At 38.4% G+C, this 23,962-nt stretch overlaps 1 long non-coding RNA gene across 1 annotated transcript; it reads left to right on the top strand.

Annotated features, from left to right (window-relative positions):
• The first annotated feature begins 20,658 nt into the window (after positions 1-20,658).
• Positions 20,659-22,790, top strand: LOC119899821. Its single transcript, XR_005443921.1, has 2 exons — positions 20,659-20,792; positions 21,111-22,790. It is a non-coding gene; the product is annotated as an uncharacterized LOC119899821 (long non-coding RNA).
• The last annotated feature ends 1,172 nt before the right edge of the window (positions 22,791-23,962 follow it).

Below are 23,962 nucleotides of genomic sequence, written 5' to 3'. Positions count from 1 at the left end.
TAGAGAGCTAGTGAGCCGGGGGAGAGAGCAGGGGAGGGGAATCATGGAGTATGCCGCTGTCTGATTAATCATGCTAATCAGTGATGAGGGGTTAGAGGTCCATTAACCTGTTCGGAAACGCTACAGACTGCCATACTTCTGAGGGCGTAGACCTAGTGGAGCACCAGCCACAGATGGGGGGAGAGGGCAGGGGAGGGTTGGTGGGGGCAAAAAACTGGAGCCACACAGAGGCAAACTCTGGAGCGAAACACCTGTGATGGTAATGGGATGAGAAGAGTAGACAAAATATGGATTCAAAACTCCTCCTATGGAGCACAAATACACTCTCAATCCTCCCACCCATCCCAAGACTGTAAGGAAATCTAGCTCAGAGGGGTCAGCTGTGTCTGCAAAACAGGGAAACAAGGAAAATCCCATGCTTGGCAAACACGTAGGGTAGCATCACTGAAATAGCAGCTGAGGTGGTCGGTGTTTCTATTTAAATCATAATGAGCTGTGAGATTACGGAGGCAGCACAATGTTATAGTGGTTTCTAGTTTTCCTCTTGTCAGACGCTTGATTTCTCTGTTACAGCCAGAGGCATACAGCAAAATAGGCACCAATATTTCCAACATACAGGTACCATAATTACTTCCAGTACATCACTGCAAATGAAAATATCGATTTTTGTTCTTTGATTGCTTCTTTGTTGTTACATCAACCAGAAGTTACAGTTAAAATCAAGGGAAATTTAGCAGAAAGGCCATTAGTTGCTGATGTTCTCACTCAAGCCTTATGAGGAAAATGTGTTAGAAAGCGGTAAGAAAGAACTGCGGTTTCACTTTCGTAAAATCTCTGTGTGAAGGAAAATGTCACGGCTATCACTTCGGGGGGGGAAGCAACTGTTGTTGTCTCATATGATTCTTTTGAACAAGTGAGAATGCTGTTTTTGTGGCCACTACCATTTATCAAAGCTACAGCCTAAAAAGAACATGGAAGCTACGTTTTTACTTTCTGTTTTATTCCTCAACACAAAAGCAGTAACTGCGGAGTGTATAGTGGGGGAGTTTACCTTCAGACTGCCAGGGATTTATTTCATGGGAATATGTGATGGAGGTATTATAAGGAGATTTTTTTTTCCCTTACAAAAGAGGACTGGCAGAAGGTAGCTAATGCAACTTTAAATCATATATCTCTTGAGTCACTAAATGTAAATGTGGATTAAACCAAAATAATGTCTCTTAAAGCAAAAATCCATCTTCAAACACAATGCCAGTGGTATCCTTGAAATATGAGAAAGCTCAATATATGAACAATACTCTTCCACATCCAGGATCCAGATTACCATGGTTTCTAATGTCTGAAGCCTTAAAGCTATGAAACGTATGCAGCCACAGCAACCTGAGGATTTCATTGCTTTAAAGGTTTTCTAGTTGGTATCATCAATAAACTCTATCCTGGTACTCTGTGGTGTCCCCCTTTCAGAGAATTGATTTGTTCGTGTTCACAAATCCAAAATGGGGAGAAGAAGGGTTACATACTGTAAATGCACTAGCCTCCTGAACAATAGTCTGTGGGGACTCCAATATTTAAGCCTGTCTCTTCCACCGAGTGTCTATTTACTCTGTATGTGTGTGGGTGGGGCAACATGCATAGGCTGGTGGCTACTCCACAGATAATGGATTTTCAGGAGAAATGAACAGGTACTGCTGCCTTTACCCAAATGTCAACTGTAGTTCCAGTAGCCTACTTCGCACTTATCTTGCTTTCAAATACTGTATTCATCAGTATTCAGCTTCATCAAGTGACTTTTATTATATGTTGGTCTACATTGTGAGCACATTTTATTTACTCCATCCATATTGGATGATTCTTGCCCAAGACAGTCAGGGATGTACTGGGACTGAAATTTATCCGAGCGCCATGTTGGGGCGAGGTGAAACATTTTTGCAGTTATTTTAATAAATAGTGTTGTACTTGTAGACAGTCAATTTCATTATAATAAAGACGTTAAAGAAACATAATCTGGAGATTTGTAGAATCGTCCAGTACAGTGACTGTCTGAACAGAATATGCAGATTGCATAAACACCCGTGTTCAAATGTAAAATAAAGACAGATGGAAATATTCTTCATGGGAAGTTTGAACACACTAGAGAACCATAATGATGCCAAGCACCATTTTTGGTCATTTTTCCAAGTCAGCTGCAATGGAGACTGGTGTCCTATCAGAAGATATCATCATACCCTTCAGAAGACCATAGATGTAACACATTTGTTTGTATGTGTGTGTTTCTGGGTTTTTGCAAATGGTATTATAGACTATATCCTGATCCACATGGCTAACTTCACTAGACACAAGAGCATACTGCAGCAGTGAACTCATTTAGATGATAACCCCAATAACATGTGTTGTAATTTTAACTATATTGCTTAGGGTTACAGCTAAAGTTGGGGTTAATGGGCAACTTATTATTTATTCATCCCTGTGGGAAAATTTGTCCTCTTGCATTTAACCCATCCTAACTATTTGAGAGCAATGTGCAGCCACGGTGCAGCACCGGGGGACCAAGTCTACTTTTGATGGAAGAGCTTTGGTCAAGGGCAACTTTAGTAGTATTTCTCTACATACAGTAGCATACATGACTATTAATTTGAAAGGAAACATCCAGAGAAAATGCAGAATGCATGCAAACCCAACACAGAAAGTATACAGGGATAAGATTTGAAAGCCTTTTGGGACGTTCAGTTTTAGATTTAAATTTAGATTCTATTCAGTTCATTCAAGTATATCTGAACCTAATTTCATGGAATACCCAGATTTGAGTGTGCTTTGGTTTGTATTTTTACTGGGTATGCTTTGCTTTTGTAAGTAAGTTTTCCCATAGCGGTGCAAGTGAGATGCTATCACCAGGCTCTGTAAGCAAACTTTCCACTTCTGTTCTTTTGATAAGAAACAAAACTCACAACACAAACAATCTTTGTATTGGTGCAGATGAAGAGAGGCTTTCCAGTGACTCATTTGTACATACAGCTATGAATAGACTACCCTGCCTGTGAACCTGCTGCAGCACTGATCTGTTTCTGGATGCAAAAAATATATATAAATTAAAAGAGTATAAAGATCCTTCTCCAGGTCAATATTACTGTGTAGACTAATCACTTAGTCCAGCAGAACAAGCTATTTAGAAATGCCATGGCTTATCTTTCCTCTGCAGATCTGAGGAGTCCCAGAATACTGTATCTGGTTCTGTCTAAACAATGATCCCCCTTAAGGTTGTGCAGGATACTTTAATCTGAAATGAAAACTAACTAATTTTAGATAGCAGTTATTTACTTTCTTTCATTATTTTCAATGTTTTAATGACCTTTTACATACATTTTCTTAATTTTCTACTTATTACTTTAATCAGATCCTGAAATCATTGTACCTTTTATATAGTCCTTCTTATTAATTCCTTAATGGTGGTCCAAAAGTATACATAACAAACCACACAGAGGGAGTGCTTAAAATCACCCCGACAGCACTAACATAAGAAAAACCTGTCACTAACCCAACATGGTCAACATATCACCCAGTGCACTGTGTTTCTGGTCCAACCTCGATAAGATGAAGGCCAGGAAATCTGGGCTTGGATAAAGGGGGGGTGAACATTGGATGTTATTTATCACTATAACCGTAAAACATGGAGGCAGACCAGGGAGGAAACGGAGGAGGGAGGGTGGGAGTAGTCATGTTAGGAAGAAGCCCATATCTCCATGGGAGTGATTGATGGGGATGAGGAATCAGTCCTGTCATGGTGCAATTACACCAGTCCGACCGGATGTGTTTGAAGGACAGAGCAGGAGAGTAGAGACTAGGAGGAAGATATGATTTATGCTGAAGGAAAGCGCAGCAAAACAAATGATGTTACGCTCTTGACCTTGTAATGGCGATGAGATTTCATCTCTATTGTTAATTTTAAATGATTCCCTGCCGGCAAGTCTTTTTTTTTTTATACTGCAGAATTAAATGGTCATGGTCACATGTTTGACTACTAGGAGAGGTTAAGTCTCTTAGCTTAGCCCTTTTTTGCTCCTGTTTGTTTTCCCTTGGCAAGTCATCAGCTGGTGTGTAGCTCTCATTTACAGGAGGCACAGATCTAATGCATTAATGGTAGCATGTGGAGTGTTTGACCTCAAGTAGCACTACAATGTTTTTATGATGTTGGTTGTATGTGTGAGGCTGTTTTCAAACTATTATTAGCAATTGGTGGCAGTAACACAGCAAAAGCGATGAAGAAAATTGAAAAAAAAAAACAGCATGATTTTAAAATATTTAAAATATATTTGCAAATGTTTACGAGAAGGGAAATGCTCAGGGCCTGTACCACGAAGCGTGTTCAACATACTTAGGATATCTTTTCGTTATCTGGTTCACTAACCCTAGCAATTACAATCGGGATAAGCGGTACCACGAAGCTGGTTAATCGGTAATTCAACCCAGGGTTTCCCAATCCAGCCGTGAGTGCGTGTGTTAGCAGCAGATGACCACCAAGACTGAAAACTCAATGAAACCTCATTACTTCTGCCGACATCGCAAAAGGTGGGGCGGAACATGACCAGTCTCTGTGATAGCCTATAAGATAGCTACTAACCTAAAATAAATAGCCTACGTTCATATTAAAATTTATATCTATATGTTATAGATTATAATATAATCTATATCCCTTCCAAACTGCTCATAATATTCAGCCTCACATAAAAAAAAAAATGAAACCCATTTATTTTAAAGACTGCGACAGGCTGTGTGAAACAGACTGGGGAGCAAATAAAAAATATTAAACACAACAAGATTTTCTCTGCATCACCGCAACAAACATAGGCTAAAAGCAGCATATAAAACAGTCTGTGGGATTTCCTACAGATGTCATTTTCCAAGAGAGCTGATTGGTCAGTAGGCGGCGTTTTCATAGAGTTGATTTGTTATTTGGAACATAACCTGCTCCGGAGCAGGTTAGCCATTCAACATAAGTTCCCATGGCAATCTACCACGGTAAGAAGTGAACCACCGTCGTGGTACTGAAAACCCAGGGTTAACCCCAAAGTTACCTGGATAAGCTCAAATCCTGCTTTGTGGTACAGGCCCCTGGTCTGTCTATGAGTTACACCAGTGTTCTGCCCTGCTTGTTTGCCGTTGTATAGCCTATGTTGCCTGTGTCTCAGTCCAGTCTTGCTGATCATTGTATCATGTTGTGCTCTGTCTTGTGTCGTCTGTCCAGTGTTCCCTGCTTGTCTACGTATTTGCTTCGCTGCGGATTTAACACACAGTCTGGATTTATGTTTTTTGTTTGGATACCTGCCTTTGTTTGGACTTCTGCTCACCACATGTAAGCATGAATATTTCCATTGGAGTTTAAATAAATCTTAAGAACTGAACCTGCTCAGGCCCTGTGTCCTGCGTCAAAACCTGTTAGTCACCTGGCAAGCCCTGACACCTTGACTGTAATCAAAACTGATAGTATCAGTAGACCTATGTTCTGATTTGGCCTAAATGTAGTGTGCAGTATGCAAACAAAAGCAAAATCTGCAGTATGCCAAAAATACCCAGATGCCATTCTGATTTAGGAAAAATATCCAGCATGCATTGGACCAGTCTACCCCGTGTCCTGTATCCCACAATGCAAAGCGCTAGAAGGGTCACAACAACCTGACTTTCTAAATCTTTATTTAATCAGGCAGTCTCAACAACCGGTCATTGCTGAAATGGCAAACAGCACCATCACTATATCAGTGGTGGACAAGGAGGATTATAAGTGCTCCTTCCCTGAACACAAATGATATAACTCAATGTTAGATTTAAGTTGTATGTTGTGATGTTTTCTTAGTGACAACTTGCTTAGGCCAACATAACAGGATGTAACCTTGTTCTCATTACACAAGATTATGTTAGAAAAAAGTGGTACTTACATTTATTTTGTAAACAGCAATTTTACAAGAAAACTCTACAGGGAACATTTCATATCACTAAGGCTGTGTCCGAAATCACCCACTATTCACTAAATAGTGAACACTACAGTGAGCTTGCCATTTTGTAGTACTGTCCAAATGTATAGTGAGAATTGTTATACCCTATATAGTCCACTCAAAGTATCCCAGAATGCCTTTTTAAAAGTAGTGTACAACCGATGGTCACTAACCAAGCTGTATATACTATCACGTATTGCGCTGATAAAAAATAGTCCACCGACCGATTGCCCAACAAGAATGACGTAATTAAGGGCACCGAGATATAGATCAGAGTAGTGTCTGTAAGTGTTGCTTTCATTTTGCCTGTGAGCTCACTATATAGTCATCCACGTAGGGAGTAGGGAGTAGTAAATTAGTGGTGATTTCAGACACAGACTAAGTCATGTCAACAAACTAAAATTGTCTCTTTGTTTTAAATCACTAAACTCTATGTAGTTAGATTTCACCCAGACTAAGAATCTACAGCCATGCTAGCGGCTCTTGAGGCAGACGGTAAGCTACTCTGGGTTAGCTAAATGCTAACTGCAGCATGCTAACATGTTCACACTGACAGTGTAGGATGCTGATATTTAGAAAGTTTACCATGTTCACCATCTTGGTTCAACGTGTCAGCATGCTAACATTTGCTAATTAGCACTAAATACAAGCTGAAGCTGATGAGAATGTCAGTTTTTTGGCTATTTGTCCTAAATAAAGGACTGAACACATTTAAAATTTCACCTAGCTATGGTGCTAGACGAAAAGATCACCAAAGTTATTACGATTCATCCAGTGGAAATTAAATGTCAATACCAAATGTCAGAGAAAATCCCTCAGTATCCTTGTCATCACGACATTTCACTGAAACCATACAAGTGAGCCTCTGTAGTGTTTCTGTAAAAGTCAGGGGATCACATCATTATATTTCATCCTCTGGGGATCATAAATACCAAAATTTCAGGACAAAATGTCATTTCATCCAAAAATTGTTGAGATGTTTCAGTCTGTTCCAGAAAATCTGTTACGCTGCATTTTTATGTAGCCACTATTTCAATGCATTAAACTCAGAGAAGGCTGAAACTTAATATATAGCATAAAGCTTCCGCTGATTCTCCTCTCATCTTGGAAAGCTTTTAATCTAAGGCAGTACTAATGTTTACACTTGTTTTGGCTCAAAAATGCAACAGCAAATGTATCGTTCATAAAATGTAATGTAAAAGCTTTCATAATGTGATTAGGTCCTATTGAGTCACTTTTTCTGAGTTGGCAACAGAGAGTCATATTAAATTCAATCTCATGCTTTCATTTCTAAACCAGTTTCTAACTTTTCCAATACTTTATAAACTCACTGTTGATCTCATCGGCGGTGGCCAAAGGGACAGCCCTGCTGACTTGAGGAGCCCACTCAGCAGTGCTGCATGGATAAGAGAGTTGCAAGTGACCTCGAGATGAGTTCAGTTCCCCAAGTGATTTGGGGAATTGGAGGTGGATTTACAATATCCTGCCTCGCCTTCAGTTCTGCTGCTTGGCATTTTTTACTTTCTCTCTTGTTCCTTCATCAATCTTTTTTCTTTCACATGACAAAGATCACACATGAGCCCTCCTTAATGCTCAAACATATATATAAATATTAGAAATTTCTTCCCTCCTGTAAGTCTATAACTTTTTGTATAAAAAAAAAAACACATGTCTGTGTCGCAACTGGACTCCATCTAGTCAAACTTTGTCAATGGAAACTTGACAAATGATAAATGAATATTGATCTTAATAAAGCGCCACACCCCTGGTTCAATTAGCTTTGAAAGTGTTGTGATATTTCACAGCATGTTAACATCTGTCACTAGTGTCACACCAGTGACATCGTAGAGGATTATCTAAATTGGCTGACACATAAGGGAAACATTAATTTGATCAAGCATTTAATTTATTCTATAAAAGATCTATTGCCTTCTTTAGTGAAATCATCAGCAATTCAACATCACCAACATACCACAACATTATCAGAGACACAGAGATGCCATGTTCCGCCTGATATGCAAAGCTGTAATCAAATTTAGAAGATCTGGATAAGAAACGCTGAATCGCTTATCTTGAGTGGCGCAACCTTCACTGACATTTTGTCTGAGAAAGCTCTTTAAATTTGCATTAGTTTAAAGATTAAGACTGACAATGCTCTTTCACATAGCACCAGAGGCCACAATCTTTACGACAAATGTAGCATTGATTAATCTGTTGGCATTATTGAAGTTCTTCAGTAGTGACATCTGACTAAAAGGGTAATTTGAAGGAAGAAGATGCTGAACATACAAACATCAAACAAATTGAATTGGACATGTGTCTCATGGTCATGCAGTAAAGTTGTGCACACAACTTTTTTTTGAAGTATTTCTGGTATTTAAAGGCCATTTTTTCCCATATGACTCTTGCTGTAACAGGCTTAATTATATTTTTGATTTTAGCACCAATACTATATATTTTTATTAGTTTAAGTCAACAAAACCAAATCAATTTTAGTCTAGTTTTCATCAGTTATTTGATGCTGACCTCTTTTGAACTTTCTGAGGCTTATCACAATTGTTAATGTGTATAGTTACCATGGTTACAAGCAGGGGCGTTTCCAGGCTCTTGAAACATTGGAGGCTTAGCCCAGCCCAGAAATGTTTTTACCCGCCACCCCCCATTGCCATCTACCCAAAGTATGTTTATAAAGCAACAGTAAATGATATATATGTAGCCTACATTTATTATAATTTTTATAATTACTACTGATAATAACCCCCTGAAAAATTTGGGCTTTAAACACTTAATTTCCTGCATTCTGGTGGGTTTTTTTGCAGCAATTTATTGAGGAAATGTCTAAGGTGACAATTCAAAATAAAAAAAACATAGTGTAATATAATGCAGTAAGGCTGTCAGTACAGTTATTTCTACTGTAGATCAACCTTTCTCATACAATTTAATCCCAGCTGAGTCTACATACATGCAGGCATGCCTGAAGTAGCCTAAAGTCGTTCTTAATGTGCATATGGCACCTTTTCACCTCATTGATAAATTAGCTAAATTAATTTTAATAAAGTAAAAAAAAATTATTAATGAAATACTGGGGGGTCTGGGGTCCTCTCCCTGAAGATTTTGAGCATTAAACACTTAATTTCCTGAATTCTGGAGACATTTTCTGCACCAGAAACGGCAGCACACAGAGGCGGTCAGGTATCATGATATTGTGTCACTACATTGCAGCGACTGTCAACCGTTTGTGTTAATACATTGACTAGAGACTGACCGATAACATTTATATTTAAATGTAGGCTATTGATTACAGTTTTGCTAGAGACAATTCAGAAGTTGCGGACAAGCCCTGAAGCTGTGAGCATTGCGCTCTCGCTCTCTCTCTCTCTCTCGCAGGCAGGCTGAGTAACGGTGGGGGTCACGTTACGTGAACTTCAAACAAAATGTAGCAATATTATTGCGAGTAGCCTCTTATCCGCTGCATATTAACATGGAAAATATTTTTGTTGCTGTTTTTTTTTTTGTTGCTAAAGCCCCGGAAAAATGACCTGGCAATGCCGTTGGTTACAAGTGTTGTTCTAGCCTATTGCGAGGGTTGCAGAAAAGGCACTGTCTACTTGTTTATAGCAGACCTTAAGCACACATATAAAACTTCAGTGGGATTGTTGACACATTTTGTCGACAAATCTTTTTCTTCTTCTTCCAAGAACCAGTAATTTCCTCTCTTCAACCACAGCCAATCCCTGATAAATAGGTCCCCTCCTTAGGGTCTGGGAGCACTTCAGGAAGGGATCAAGCCCACAGTGGGTTGGCTCCCTCCTATAAGAGTGTGGGGGGCACTCTGTGACGCTATCGGTCACAAAACAAAGAAAGACAAATCACAATAAACAGAATAACACTATTTGAAACATGATGGTGATAATGCAAAGATGATATTCATACTAATAATCACAAAAGGGAACAATAACAATACTGTTGATTCAGCAGATCTGCCCTGTTGTGGAACTGCCTGATGATTCCTCGATTTACTGCCAGTAGCGGGTGCGGACATTGATCCAGCAGTCTCCCTGACTATTCCATTGTTATTGTTATTGGTGGTGGTAGTAGTAGTAGAATTAGTACACATTTATTTACCTCTTTTTCTTGTTTTCTTTTTTCTTCCCATTCTTAACCTTAGCTCGCCACTTCCCTTTCTCTCACTCTCATCCACCTTAGACCAATCACTCACTGTCAGCCTAGCTGCCCAGCTGAGCTGTGTGCAGACCCCTGCTCTCCCGCCCCATGTCGTGCATGAATGTCATATATGTGAGTAATTATTATCCTTGATACTTTTTACAATTGGAAGAATCCCTTTGTTAATCTCCATATATTGGCATTTGTTGATGGTTGTTTGCCTAGCCACCACTTACGACCATGTGCTAGCTTAATTACCTTGTTCTCTTGTACTTATGCTAGTGTTGTCTTATCAGATTGATTATTTCAGTAACTGTTATGAGTACTAGAGTTAACTTGCAGTGTAGGATACTTTTCTTTGAAACTGTATTTATTTATGTTACTGTATTATGTTTGGCAATTTAGTTTTTAAGCTGTGATTGAGCTTATTACAATACTTAAGTGATTCCTGAAATATAGTTTTTTTCTGTTATTTTCAAACCACACACATGCCAACACCTATAGATTGGTAATGTTTCACTGATTCTTTCATTGAATCAAACCAGATAAGTGTCTCGAGGTTTCCCTCCTCGACACAGATACAGATGCATACAGGTTGTTGAATAAGACTGTAGTAATTAGTTAATTTCTTCATTCGTCCATCTTTTGCAAGTTTTGTTTGTTTTGTTGTGACATTAAATTTAGTCTTTCTCTAGTTTTTGTCTTGAGAAAAAGGTTGTCAACAAGTATTTGTTGTAGTTGATAAAATTAACACTATTACAGACTATTACTATCATAAAGTAGATATTGTAAGGTACACAGTAATCATACTAAACAGTCCTCAACATTTTAAGTCTCGGTATAGCAGGAACAATGTCATGTGGATGGAAAAAATATAGAGTTAAACACCAGATCTAGTGTTATTGCACATCTGTAATAATAATAATAATAATAATAATAATCTTTATTTGTAGAGCACTTTTCAAAAGTGCTTTAACAAGTGTAAAGACAATAATACCCAAGAGACAATAATACAAAAACAATACAAGATAAAAGCATGAAAACATTGAAAAGACTAAAATACAGATAAATATAAAATTAGTAAAATACAATAAAATAAAAGGGATAAAATAAAGTCAAATAAGATCGGGAAAGGCTCTCCTATAAAAGTATGTTTTAAGAAGGGACTTCACTGACTCAGCCGACCTGATTTCCTCAGGCAGGCTGTTCCAGAGCCTAGGGGCCCTGACAGCAAACGCTCTGTCCCCTTTAGTTTTCAGTCGAGACTCTGGAACAGACAACAGACCTCGTGATGGTGTGTATGGGACTAAAAGGTCTGAAATATAACAAGGCGAGAGGCCATGAAGAGCTTTAAAAGTGATCAATAGAATTTTAAAGTCAATTCTAAAACAAACTGGGAGCCAGTGTAATGAAGCTAAAATAGGAGTAATGTGGTCATATTTCTTTGTTCTGGTTAAAAGCCTGGCAGCTGAGTTCTGGACAGTCTGGAGTCAATCAATAGATTTTTGGGTTAAACAGGTGAAAAGGCTGTTGCAATAATCCAGGCGTGATGAGATGAAGGCGTGTAAAATGGTCTCGGTGTCCTTAAAAGTTAACATAGATCGAATTTTTGCTATATATAAGTTGATAAAAACATGATTGAACAAGCTTTGTGGTGTGCTGCTCGAAATTTAAATTACTATCAAACCAAACACCAAGGTTCTTTGCCACAGGCTTAATGTGATTTACTAGGGAACCAGCAGATGGTTCCCTAGTTCCCTGGTTGCTGGGACCCGATGACCAGGATTTCTGTTTTGTCTGAGTTCAGCTGGAGGAAATTATTTGACATCCATTTTTTAACTTCACAAAGGCAGTTGTTAAGTGAACTCAGCTTTCCAGGGTCTGTGGATCTGACGGGCAAGTATATTTGTGTGTCATCAGCATAAATATGAAAAGAAATGCCATGTTTATGGATAATATGTCCAAGGGGAAGCAGATACAAGGAAAACAAAATGGGTCCTAAGACCGACCCCTGAGGCACACCATATTTAACTGGACAGAACGAGGAGACATAGTTGTTTACAGACACGCAAAACTTCCTATTTGACAGGTAGTTCTAGGGCAGTACCAGAGATCCCCACCCAGTGCCTCAGTCTGTCTAACATGATGTTTTGATCAATGCTGTCAAAAGCAGCGCTAAGGTCCAGGAGTACCAGGACTGAGCACATGCCTTCATCAGCAGACATTAAAAGGTCATTGGTGACTTTAAGCAGGGCAGTCTCAGTGCTGTGGTACTTCCCTGAAACCAGACTGAAACTTTTCAAATATTTTGTTATTTTCCAGTACAGTGAGCAGCTGTTTGGACACAACTCTTTCTAGAATCTTTGCAATAAAAGGCAGTTTTGAAATTGGTCTAAAATTATGTGGGAGGGAGGGATCTAAACCAGGTTTCTTTAAAAGTGGGTTCACGCAAGCCGTTTTAAAATAATCAGGGACACAACCAGTAGATAGGGAGCTGTTGAATACAGAGATCAAATGGGGCCCAACAGAATCCAACTTTGTAGGTATAACATCAAGTGGGCTGGAGGACACTCTCATTTGTGATACTGTTTTTAAAAGCTCAGACAAGTCGATGGGATAAAACTGGTTAAAACTCTCTTGTTGCTGGTGAGGAACCTCTGAGTAAGAGGCCTCGGGGGTAATAGAGGCTCTGATTGACACCACCTTATTGGTAAAATAAGATAAAAACAATTCACAGTCATCATTACTTCCAGCTGAGGCACAAGGAGGGGTTGGGTTTACCAGCTGACCCACAGTCTTAAACAGAAACCTGGGATTGTGTTTATGTGTAGTAATGAGTTCAGAAAAATAGTGTGTTCTCGCATCCTTAACCAAGTTATTGTATTTAATTGATAAATCTTTCAGACTGAGGTAATGGACTTGGAGACTGGATTTTTTCCATCTGCAAATATGTACATATCACGCATAACATTGTGAAAATGATGTTTGATAAATAGCCAGTCATCTTGAGTAAATGAGGATTAATTTGAAATATGTAAAAGTTTGAAAAGAGTTTTTGGTTTCAACGTACGTAAGAAAACGGGAGAAGTCATTTTGAAAATGTAAATTTTCCATTGTTATCACTGTTGCCTATAAATCCCAGTGAGAACTGAATTGTGATTTCAGCTGAGCATGGAATGAGCCAACATGTCTAGCGTATTAATTATTTCAAGACAGCAGTCTGCCATTGAAGGACAGTTATTGCTCTGCCGTGTGGCTCAGTAGATTTCAGTATTAAAATGCAACATTCTTTTAACTTTCATTATTAACCCCTGGGTGAGACCAGTGTGTGGATGACACATAACAAAGAATAGAAAGCCCATCACACATGTTGAGCTTGAGTGAGAAAATTCAATAGTGAGCTTAGGAAATGAAAAGAGCAGTTTGATGAGAGAAATAACTGGGAATGGGTTTTTTTCTCTTATTGTGAGCTGTCTCTATGAAAGGCCACAAGTTTCTGTCACTAGTGATTTTGTTTTCATAGAGTGGTCTAATCCAGGCTCTCCAAGCTGTCAGGTCCACTGCCTCTCATTGTGCCCCTTGCCTATCTGATTATCTACAGCATTACAAGTGGCCAGAACCACATCACCTCATTGTTACGAGTATAATACATTTTGGCCAGATCTGTGCTTTTCAGAACCATGACTATGAAGTACTATGAATGAGCTCACCACAAAGTCCGCAGAGGACTGTAATGACATTCATAACCTTTCCCGTGTCCCCTACAGCAGCCACCGATGATGTATTTCCCTTTGGGTTACCAGTATTAAAGGGCCTCGGCTAAGCTACTCAATTCGACTTTACCCTGACATTCTTCTGAGTGCTGCTGAATGAAAAGACACCACATTTGTTCTATGATTTTAGCTAGCATTCTATCTTTCTCTTTTATAACATTGGGCCTGTGGGAGGACACATTGTGCCGTTGTATTCCACCAGGAAAATGGATGATAGCAAGATAGGCTATCTGGCTACCACTTGGAAGGTGGAAAATACTTAAGCTTACTAACATTAGCACTGCTGAGTCATTGGCAGCTCCCACTGACTCAGTGTTGTGTTGTGTCGTCTCACACTTTAGAAAGGAGAGGGTCAAGCTCACAGGTGGGACTAAGCAATGGCTAATAATGTTTGTGTGGAGGTTGGAATTGAAGTGTTATAACGAACAATTTTTAGGGACCACCCACGCAGATATTGCACCAATCAAATTATAGTACTGTCAGTTGGAGCCACACCCTATGGAGATACCAACTTAAATTATAAACTTCTTATTTTTGATAATTACAATGTTGACCAAATAAGTACACAAGTCAATACAAACAGCAAGGATATAAACAATATACTGATTTATTAGCAAAAACTATTTTCAGTTTAACAAACTGTCACCAGTAGCTATTCCATAAGTTAATAGTAACTATTTCCGTTTTACTAGTAACAACTGATTAATACTTGATTGATACTAATACAGAATTTTTTGTTACTAGGAACTATTCTACTAAGAATTAAGACATTTTACTAGTCATTAATAATTGACTAGTAACCCAAAAAGATGTAGCTAGAATGAAAATGTGTTACTACATAGTAACCATTCCCGTTTTACTAGTTGCAATTGATACTTGTACAGAATTTTTAGTTACTAGTAACTATTCCATTAGTTACTACTAACTATTTTTTCGTTAACTAATTGCACATTTTTGCCATTGAAATCTATGGGGCAGTTTAGTTATCACCTTATAATTAAACCTTCGCTAAGCCATGCCCTGAATACGCAGCTGGCCAATCACAGTGCAGTATAGGACTCGCTCTAACTGAGGCCCGACACTTTCATGGCTGCGTTCCATTGACTCTATTGCAAAAGGAGTCGTTGTCTAGGGGTTTTTTTTGCTGTATGTTTCCAAGATATGGTCAAACGCCGTTCCTGGGGCACTTGTAATAAATACAATCGCTACCCAGAGAGGTTAAAAGGAGAACTACGATTTATTACCTTTCCAAAATCTAAAACAAATCCAGAAAAATGTTGGCTGTGGATTGTTTCTAATGTAATGTTAGTTAGCTAACACTAGCTACCTTACTACTGAATGTAACATTATATAACTTAATAGTGAAGAGAGGCCTACCCACTTTTACAGGAACAGTGTTGATCCTTAATATCGTTGTCTTCTTTCTCAATCGTCAGGTAATAAAATGGTAAACTTTCACTCTGTGATCGGTAGGCTTTAGCTTTTATCATTATTTTTTTCACGTCAGTTTGACAGCCTGAATACAACCTTCAAATGCACAACGCAACTGCAAGACTTTCTGTTTCTTTCTGAGATCGTTTGTTCCAAAAATTAGACAATATTTCTCCGGGGAGTGCAGTTATAGACAGTGGCCTGATAAAAATTCCGACAGTTTGTCGGACTTAGCAACAGTAACTAAGGGGGGCATGGCTTAGCGAAGGGTCTATTAGTTACTAGCAGAGCCCTTTAAAGAGAGAGTCGTATCATCTCCGTTCACTCCAATGGACCAGTTTTTCACAGCAATGGCAGATCATGGAGCGTCTGAATAGTTCCCGGAAGTTAGCATTAAATGCTAGCAGCGCAGCAGAGCTGCAATAGAAAATGCTATTAGGGAGGTACGTTTACAAGGTAAGACGTGTATGAGATTATATATTATTAGCACAAATGAATCAAGTTAATATGTGCATTAAAACATGTTAGTAGATTTCCCCCACTAAACACTTAACGGTTAACAAATTAACAAACACGTGCGTGTATGAATAAAAGATTTCTTACTGGATATGTTTACACTAATTACATAATTACTTTGTACAAATTCATATCACATCAAAGTTCCTGTGTGTGATGAGTGTTTGTCTTTGTGGAAAAAGTACTTCACATATTTTTTTGTTGTTAGCCTCTTTAGTGATTGTAAGGTTGCTCCTATTGACCTGAGTCAACCATTTCTTCCTCCACTCCATGTCAGCTGGGAAACCATACATTCATACTCCTTTTTCTGACCAACTACAGCAGCATCTCAAAACACAGCACAATAAACCGTCCTGTAGACTATTGTAAGACAGTACACAGGCACAAACCACTTAACATGCTGTTTTCTGAGTTTATTGGAGATTTATTAAATTAATACATAGCAATCATTGATAGTCACCTGTCTGTTCTATCTGAAGTCATAAAGATTACATTAGCCATTAAAATCAATTAACCCTGGTGTTATGACACCCACCAAAGCTCGTTACAATGGAGGTCGAACATAATTGAAGAGTCCAGGAGTTATGCAACAAAACATAAGTTTATTGAAATAAACCTGAAATAAGTTCAGAACTACCAGTCCCATCAGAAATATCAGAAAAGAACAATAATCAAAAGAAATACAAATCAACAGCCGTCTCTGTGGTCTGCTGCTGCCATGGCTGGAAGGTGGACAAAGAGAGAGCCAAGCGCCCAGCCCCCTCTTATGCGTTTCTCCCCTCGTCTCCCAGACCTAACAAGGAGAATGTAACACCTGGTACCATGGGATTACCAAAAGGAATGTTAGAAAGGTAAATCTGATCTGAATTTTAAAACATTGTGTTTTCAAGAGGAACACACTTTCCAATGTAAGGTTAGCCAAAAAATGTCAACAAGGTAGGTGATTGTAGCTGTTATTGTCAAAAATATCTGTCCATTTAAAAAAATAGTAATGTAACTTCATACACGTGTCAGTGTGCTGTACAAATATTGTAAATCAACACATTAAATTTCCAAAAATCACTTAAAATTGCATATTTGTTGTTTCTCTCTCTGAACTATCTGCGGTCTCCATGAACCATGTGACGATGAAGCATTTTGGACCCCGCTGACTGGACTCTCTGTTTAAAGGGCTCTGGTTACTAGTAAGTAACTGAATAGTTACTAGTAACCATTTCCATTTTGCTAGTCACTATTATTTAGATAATAGAGCTTATTCTTTATTCTTCTTTACTAGTAACTATTCTGTTCTTACTAGTAAGAATGAAAATGTCAACAAACCATTTTACTAGTCATTAATAATTGACCAGTAAAAAAATGTACAAGTAAGAGAATGGAAATGTTACTTGTATCTTTTGGAATAGTTACTAGTGACTAATCAAAAGGTACAAGTATCTTAATAATAGATACCAGTAAAATGGAAATAGTTGATAGTAACTAACAAATAGATATCTGAACTGCAGAGCCCCATATATTTTAAACTAGTAACTATTCCATTAGTTACTAGTAATTATTCCTGTTTTACTAGTAACAACATATTAGATACTAGTACAGAAATTTTCCTTACCAGTAACTACTGAATAATTTACTAGTAACCATTGTTTAGTTACTAGGGACTAATTGCACAAGCCAAGTCATTAATGAATGACTAGTAACCCTAAAAATGGACTAGTAATAATGAAATGTCCAAAATCCAAAACTCTCTCTCTTTTTTCACGTCTTATTGCTCACACACCAGCTTAGAGTTGATCTCGTCGCCATAACAACCTCGTTATTCAGCCTGATCAACGCTGAGGGCACAATAGACTCTGCATCAATGCCAGCCAAAACATCACTCTGCACAATCAGCCCAATCGCTGTACAAGCCTCTTATCAGGCTGCATGCAATGAAAGGGCCTGAAGCGCAATCAGATCCACCTCGTGAATAAACGGACCCAGACGCTGACTGCTACTTTTAATTTGGCAAACAGTGAAATAATGGGGGCTCGCTTGGAGTTAGACTAGTTTGGAACGGGTAACTACATGCAAAGTGTATTATGAATGATGCCTTTGCCCCTTAAAGGCAGTCATTAGAGCACTTAATCATAAAATATTGCTCCTTGGATACCCAGCAAGTCCTGCTGTGTTAGAGCAAAACTTGCTCCCTAGTAGCCTAGCATGCATTTTTCATAGTATCAGACCTACTACAATATCCCCATTTTTTACCCAAAGGTAATTTATCATTCTTGCCATGTCTAATTCCTGGGATCTCTGCTCTGCATGCTTTTAAATTATTTAAATTTAAAGTATTTATTTTGCACTGATTGCATAATTGAGTGGTATCACAGGCTTGTCAGTGTGTGAAAAATAATTTTCAACAAAGTGCCATTAAGATCTTTTGTGTGTAGTATAGCCTCTAAAGAGAGAGGAAAGCATGTTGGTGTGATGCAGCATCTTTTCAAGGAAGGAAATGCTCTGTTGTCCTAAGCTTTCACAGTACAGAGCTTGGATTTTGTCAAGAGTTGCAGCACCTTTGAATTCAAAGTGATGATGTTGCGTAAAGTTTTCTCCTCAGGGTGGTAAACATCATCTCTTCTCCCTTGATATGTAAAATATCTCAGAGACACACTAACGTTAAGTGAAGAGAAGTGATATTTGGAGAATTTGTTTCATTATACTTTTCAAAACTTTTAAAACATCAATTGCTCCAACCAATTAACGGCCGTCATGGAAGTTGTACTTAACATCTAGTTGTCAGGATGTGATACATACAGTATATGGCTGTGAAATAAGTTGCGAATTAACCATTGAACATTCAGTGTGTCTGTAATGGGAATTCAGTTCATTTTGCACATGACCAATTTATATAATGATTAAATACATAATAAATATGCAGCATGGCTCATATTTAAACTATAATGTCTGTCTTGGAGATATATTTTCTCATAACCTAGAGTATTTTAGACCCCTTTTCATTTATATGCACACATATTATTTCAGTCTTTGATGATTCCTCGCTCTATCCTGGTAATTGTTGAGACTTCCTGCTTCCTGTTTTGGTTGCCGCTGTGCCTGCATGGTTGAATTCAGATTCTCTGAATCTTAATTAAAACTTCTTCAGTCTTGTGAGACGAGCACCATGTTTAACTGCATATTCATCATGCAGCGCATAGTGGTTGATTGATCATATCAAAATAACTTCCTGTGTGCTCCTCTCCAGAACTTCCTGATTGCTAATACAGCTCGGAAAGTCAATTTACAAATTTGTAAATGCTGTAGCACGGATGAGTTTGTCTGTGTTGCCTTGCAGCTGCTTCTCCTAAGAAGATATTTGGTCTTGGACTTTTAGTATATTCCATTCCACTCACATTCCTGTTAACATGTTAGCCTGAGGAAATATTATCCTATAATTGAAATGTCAACGTAACCTACAGCAAAATTAAACATTTTATCTTTGTTTCGGCCTTGACTATACACCATAAAACTTTGTTTAAAAGCAGAATTCCAATTAGACGCCTGTCCCTTTTACTGGCCTGGTGTGGCTACACGCTTTGACAAATAAACCAGGTCTCAATTAGAAGCCTGGTCTGATTATTATATAATTCTTTGAATGTCTAAAGCCTCTTAAAGGAAACTGGGTGTGCTTGAGCTAGATCAAAAGAATGATTTGTAATTGATATGATATTCAAAAGCCTAATTTTTATTAAGTAAGTAATATTCATACTGGTATAAAAAAACAAATGATAGTAGCCTATTCCCCATCTTTCCAAAGGAATTAAATGAATATAATTTAAATAAAAATATGGTAAAGGCACTTTTATTTTCATGTAAATGTATCAGAATTTTTTCTCTGTATTTAACCCATCCCTCAAGGGAGTAGGGGACAGCCACTGTACAGCACCCAGGTACCAAGTCCAGAAACTCCACACTGAAAGGCTTGGGACGACCGGGTTTGAACACTGGACCTTCTTGTTGTGAGGCCACGGCACTATCAAGTGAGTTCAGTGATTAAAGCAAATAGTTTGTTTTATGTCACTTGTCTTATCAGTGTAAATGAGACTGGAGCTTTGATGAGAGCATCACACCACTCCCATATTTAAAACTACAGTGTTTCTGTTGAGAAATGAAATGAAATTCACAAATATGAACATTTATCCACCTATAAGAAGTAACAAATTAAAAATTAAGTGAAAAATTAAAATTGTCCCTTTAACAACAGTTGTCAACCCCCACATCCATGGACCCTTATCCCTCTGCTGTCTTCAGTCACCCTGGTAAACATGAGGGTTTTGTGTACAGTTCATTATTATCATCAAAACATTCAAATAGTAATTGCTCTCTGTGAATGCAGCTGTGGAGCTTAGATTCCAACACCTGCACATGAGGGTGTTAACATTTGAGGTTGACATCTGCAAGTAGCTCTTAGTGCTGTGCTTATTTGTCTTGTTTCCAAGGAAACAACGATCTGTTGGGTCATCTTTCATATGGTGACAGCTTCAACAAAGGACCAGTCATCTTAAACTTATACCAATTTTCATAGTTATAACAATAATTTTGTCATTTTTTTGTTCTTTCATCAAATACTATCCAGTCAGCTGGCACCACTGAGGATTTGGTGATGCAGTGTCCAAAAATCTGACCTACATACCTTCAGGCTAGTCTAATTTTTCATGAGTCGTTAAATCAGAATTTATTTGTCATGTTACACCACTTCTGAAACTAGAAATCCTGTTTAATGCAAAATAATGTATTTATTTTTAAAAATGCAGGCTGATATATACCGAGGCATTGTGCAATATTAATGCAGTGGCACTATTTTTGGGTGGAATGAATAAGCGGGCTCCAGCCTGGCAGGACTCCAGAATGTTGGGATTAATTGCTGCAGTGGGTGATTCAGCACCTGCAGGTAACTCATCTACAGTTTTAGCACGCACCTGTATTATGCAAGTATTTGTTCTCAGGCCCAAAATGCCATGTAAATCTGGTTTCATTTGTGCTATATTAATGAGCATTTTTCTTGAATTGGTTTCTATTCTTCCTGCTAGAATCAGCTATTTTCTCAGTAGGATATGAAGTAGTGGTTCAACAGAGAAAAGAGCTGGTGACAATTAGGTTTCCAGTTTAGTTACTTTTACTGGCTTTGAAAATTCCTAAGTATTTTATTGTTTTTAACTACACAAAGCAGCAACCCTGTCCTCATTTAACCTCTGTTTTTCTTTTTCAGTAGAACACGGTGGCAATCTGAATCTGAGCCACATGGTGACTGTTTGATCATATTTCACTGCCAGATCTGCAGAGGCTGCAACCAACAATTTGCCCACTGAAAAACAAGCTTTCTCCAGCCAGACTCTGATATAGTATAAGGCCACCTCCACAAGCCCCATCATGACACATTCTGACAGATGTATTAAGATAGAAAAGACTAAAACCAGACACACACATATGTACACTTTAAAAGAGAAATCTATCTTATTTTCTTCTGCTGACTGGCTGCCTTAAATTGGAAAGAATAGCATCCACGTTTTTGAGCAGAGTGTGTTCATATGCCCAAATGCCATGAGTCCTTTGCGTCATGCACTTTTGGTGGTCCAAGCAAGCAGGCAGTGCAACCAAATCTCCAGAGTAAGTAACAATCAGGAAGATTGTTTTCACCAAAATTGCACTGCACTGTTTGATTGTTACTAACGCGCCCACTTCCGTGCCCCTCCTTCCACGTGGTTCATAGGGCGACACCGTAACACCCAACAGGAACTGGTGAGAAAATAACCTGGGTGTAGTGGGTGAAAATGCCACTTTAGCAGCACAAAAGCACCCACATACTCTATGCAATGTCACGAAAATAGAGCCCTCTGTCCTTTCAGAGATGTTCTGAGACGTACCAGGGTACATAAAAGTCAGAAATGGAGAGGGAAAAATAGGTTGAAATACACCTCTCTCACCTACCCACAGAACCAGTTGAAATCATGAAAGATTGGCGACTTGCAGAATCCAAACAAGATGCCTTTTGTAAAAGTAAATTTGTCTTGTTGGGTGTGTTCAAATGAATACTATATCTCTATGATGTGATTACTTCCTAAAAAATGTTAATTCACACTACATGGGATTCAATGCAGGTCAACGCATCTACAGGATATACAATGCATTTTGTATTTGGGAAGTGCACTTCTGTGGTCCATGCATTACAGGTTGAAAAGCAGAAATAGAGGTTCCTGCTCCCATATTTTCCAGTTCAGGCCCAGCTTTGTCACCACTGTTTCAGTTCTTTGTAATTCTTGCACTGGGTCACTCACTGCAGGCCACTCAATCACTCCTTCACTCGCCGTGTTCTCCATGACAAATAGATGTGTTCCTGCCAAGCTCTTCTTAAACAAATGAATGTGTTTTCTGCCACCAGACCAGACCTGGGGGTTTTCTTTTTTTTTTCCTTTTTTGCTGAAACAGGCAAAACACCTTGTTGTTTGTCACTTCAGAGGTCTACTGTATATCTCACTCCTCTGGGCGATAGGTATTTTTCAGGAAGACAGATTAATACATCAGTTTCCTATTCTCTGCTCACTGCACTACAAATAACCTGCTCATATCTATACATAGCCTGCCTTCTGCACTTGTTTTAGAAGATAAACCACACCTAAGCACTGTTCCCCCTGACTTACTTAAATCTGTTATCTTGCTATTTTATTTCCCTTTTATTACAAAGACAGAAAAACACCTGAGTTTCTTTGCATGATAAATACACATATTGTATATGTTAGCCAGAACAGAAAGAGAACAGAAGACGCTGGAGTGGTGTAAATCACACACTGATTTGTATTTCATTCCTATACCCTTCCAAAACATGTGAACATAATATATCCAACAAACCCTAACTCCAATAAACTAAGCTATTTGTTAGCACACTCCAAAACAACCTGCATGAGGTTTTTTTGCCACCATTAGCAGGACAAAGATACACCAGCAGTGCTTTTCGGCAGACCTAAGTTGATGGTTGGTGCAGTAGTTCACCACCCCCAGTGGATGTGTGTTCAGACTGAACAGTAAGTGAATTTTAGAGGCAGCATGCTAGTTTACAAAGTTAAAGAACTATTGGTTCAACATTTCAATCGCAGCTGCTGACAGTCACATCAGCACCACTCTCATGCCTGTAGTCTATGGTTAATATAAAGCTACAGCCAGTTAGCGTAGCTTAGCACAAAGACTGGAAACGGGGAAACAGCGAGCCTGGCTCTGTCTAAAGGTAACAAAATTTATTGGTGGCTTTTCTTGACCAGTAACTAAAGTGAGTTAACTAGCTGCTTGCTTTAGCAGCACAGATCATATAGTGGTCCTTTGGTAGCAAATATGTTTCTCATAAACTCAGAAACAAGTTTAAATCTATATTATTTTATATGATCCCAAAAATAGCTGAAGATAGCAAGAAGAACTGATGGTGACATTGTTTATTATATGTGAATAAACCATGAAGGTCCAGTGAGAAAGACACAATTTCCTTTTTCCCTATAACTGAAGTAGGAAACCGTGTAAAAAGTATTTACTAGCACTGCATGTTTTGTCCTATTTTTTCCCACTTCACCTGGATTATCAAAGATTTCTTCTCAAAATCTATGACAAACGCCATAGTGGAATTTATAATTTAGAATGCACCATTGCTTTTTCATGCATCAAATAGACCTTGAAATTGTATTTCCAGTGGGAGATGCTATTGATAACATAGAGCCTTTGACTGTGTTTTGTTGGGAAAGGAGGAGTCTGGTTTAATGTAGTAAAAACAATCTCCATCATGGTGTCCTCTCAAGCTGTTTCTAAAAGGGCCATCTGTGTTGCAGCACTACAGAACTGTCGTCAGTTTATTCACGTAGAGAGGGGGATATTTTTATCTGTGAAATTTGTAAAGAGGTGCAGTTTCACTCCATGCTGGTCCCAAGATAAATACATTACTAGATACAGTTTGAGGAGTTCACTCAGATATACTTTAGTAAGGTGTTTGCTGTTGTTCCAACCAGGATTAAATGCACGTGTTGGGTTTAGGTTAAAAATAAAAAATTGCAGGTACTGTATGTCGATGAACATCTTTGAAAG

This window comes from Micropterus salmoides, unplaced genomic scaffold, assembly GCF_014851395.1.
Source record: "Micropterus salmoides isolate LMB-PRFRI ecotype aquatic unplaced genomic scaffold, ASM1485139v1 Ms_hic_scaffold_1, whole genome shotgun sequence".
In the NCBI taxonomy this organism is placed as follows: Eukaryota; Metazoa; Chordata; class Actinopteri; order Centrarchiformes; family Centrarchidae; genus Micropterus; species Micropterus salmoides.
This window is presented reverse-complemented; position numbering and strand designations above follow the sequence as displayed.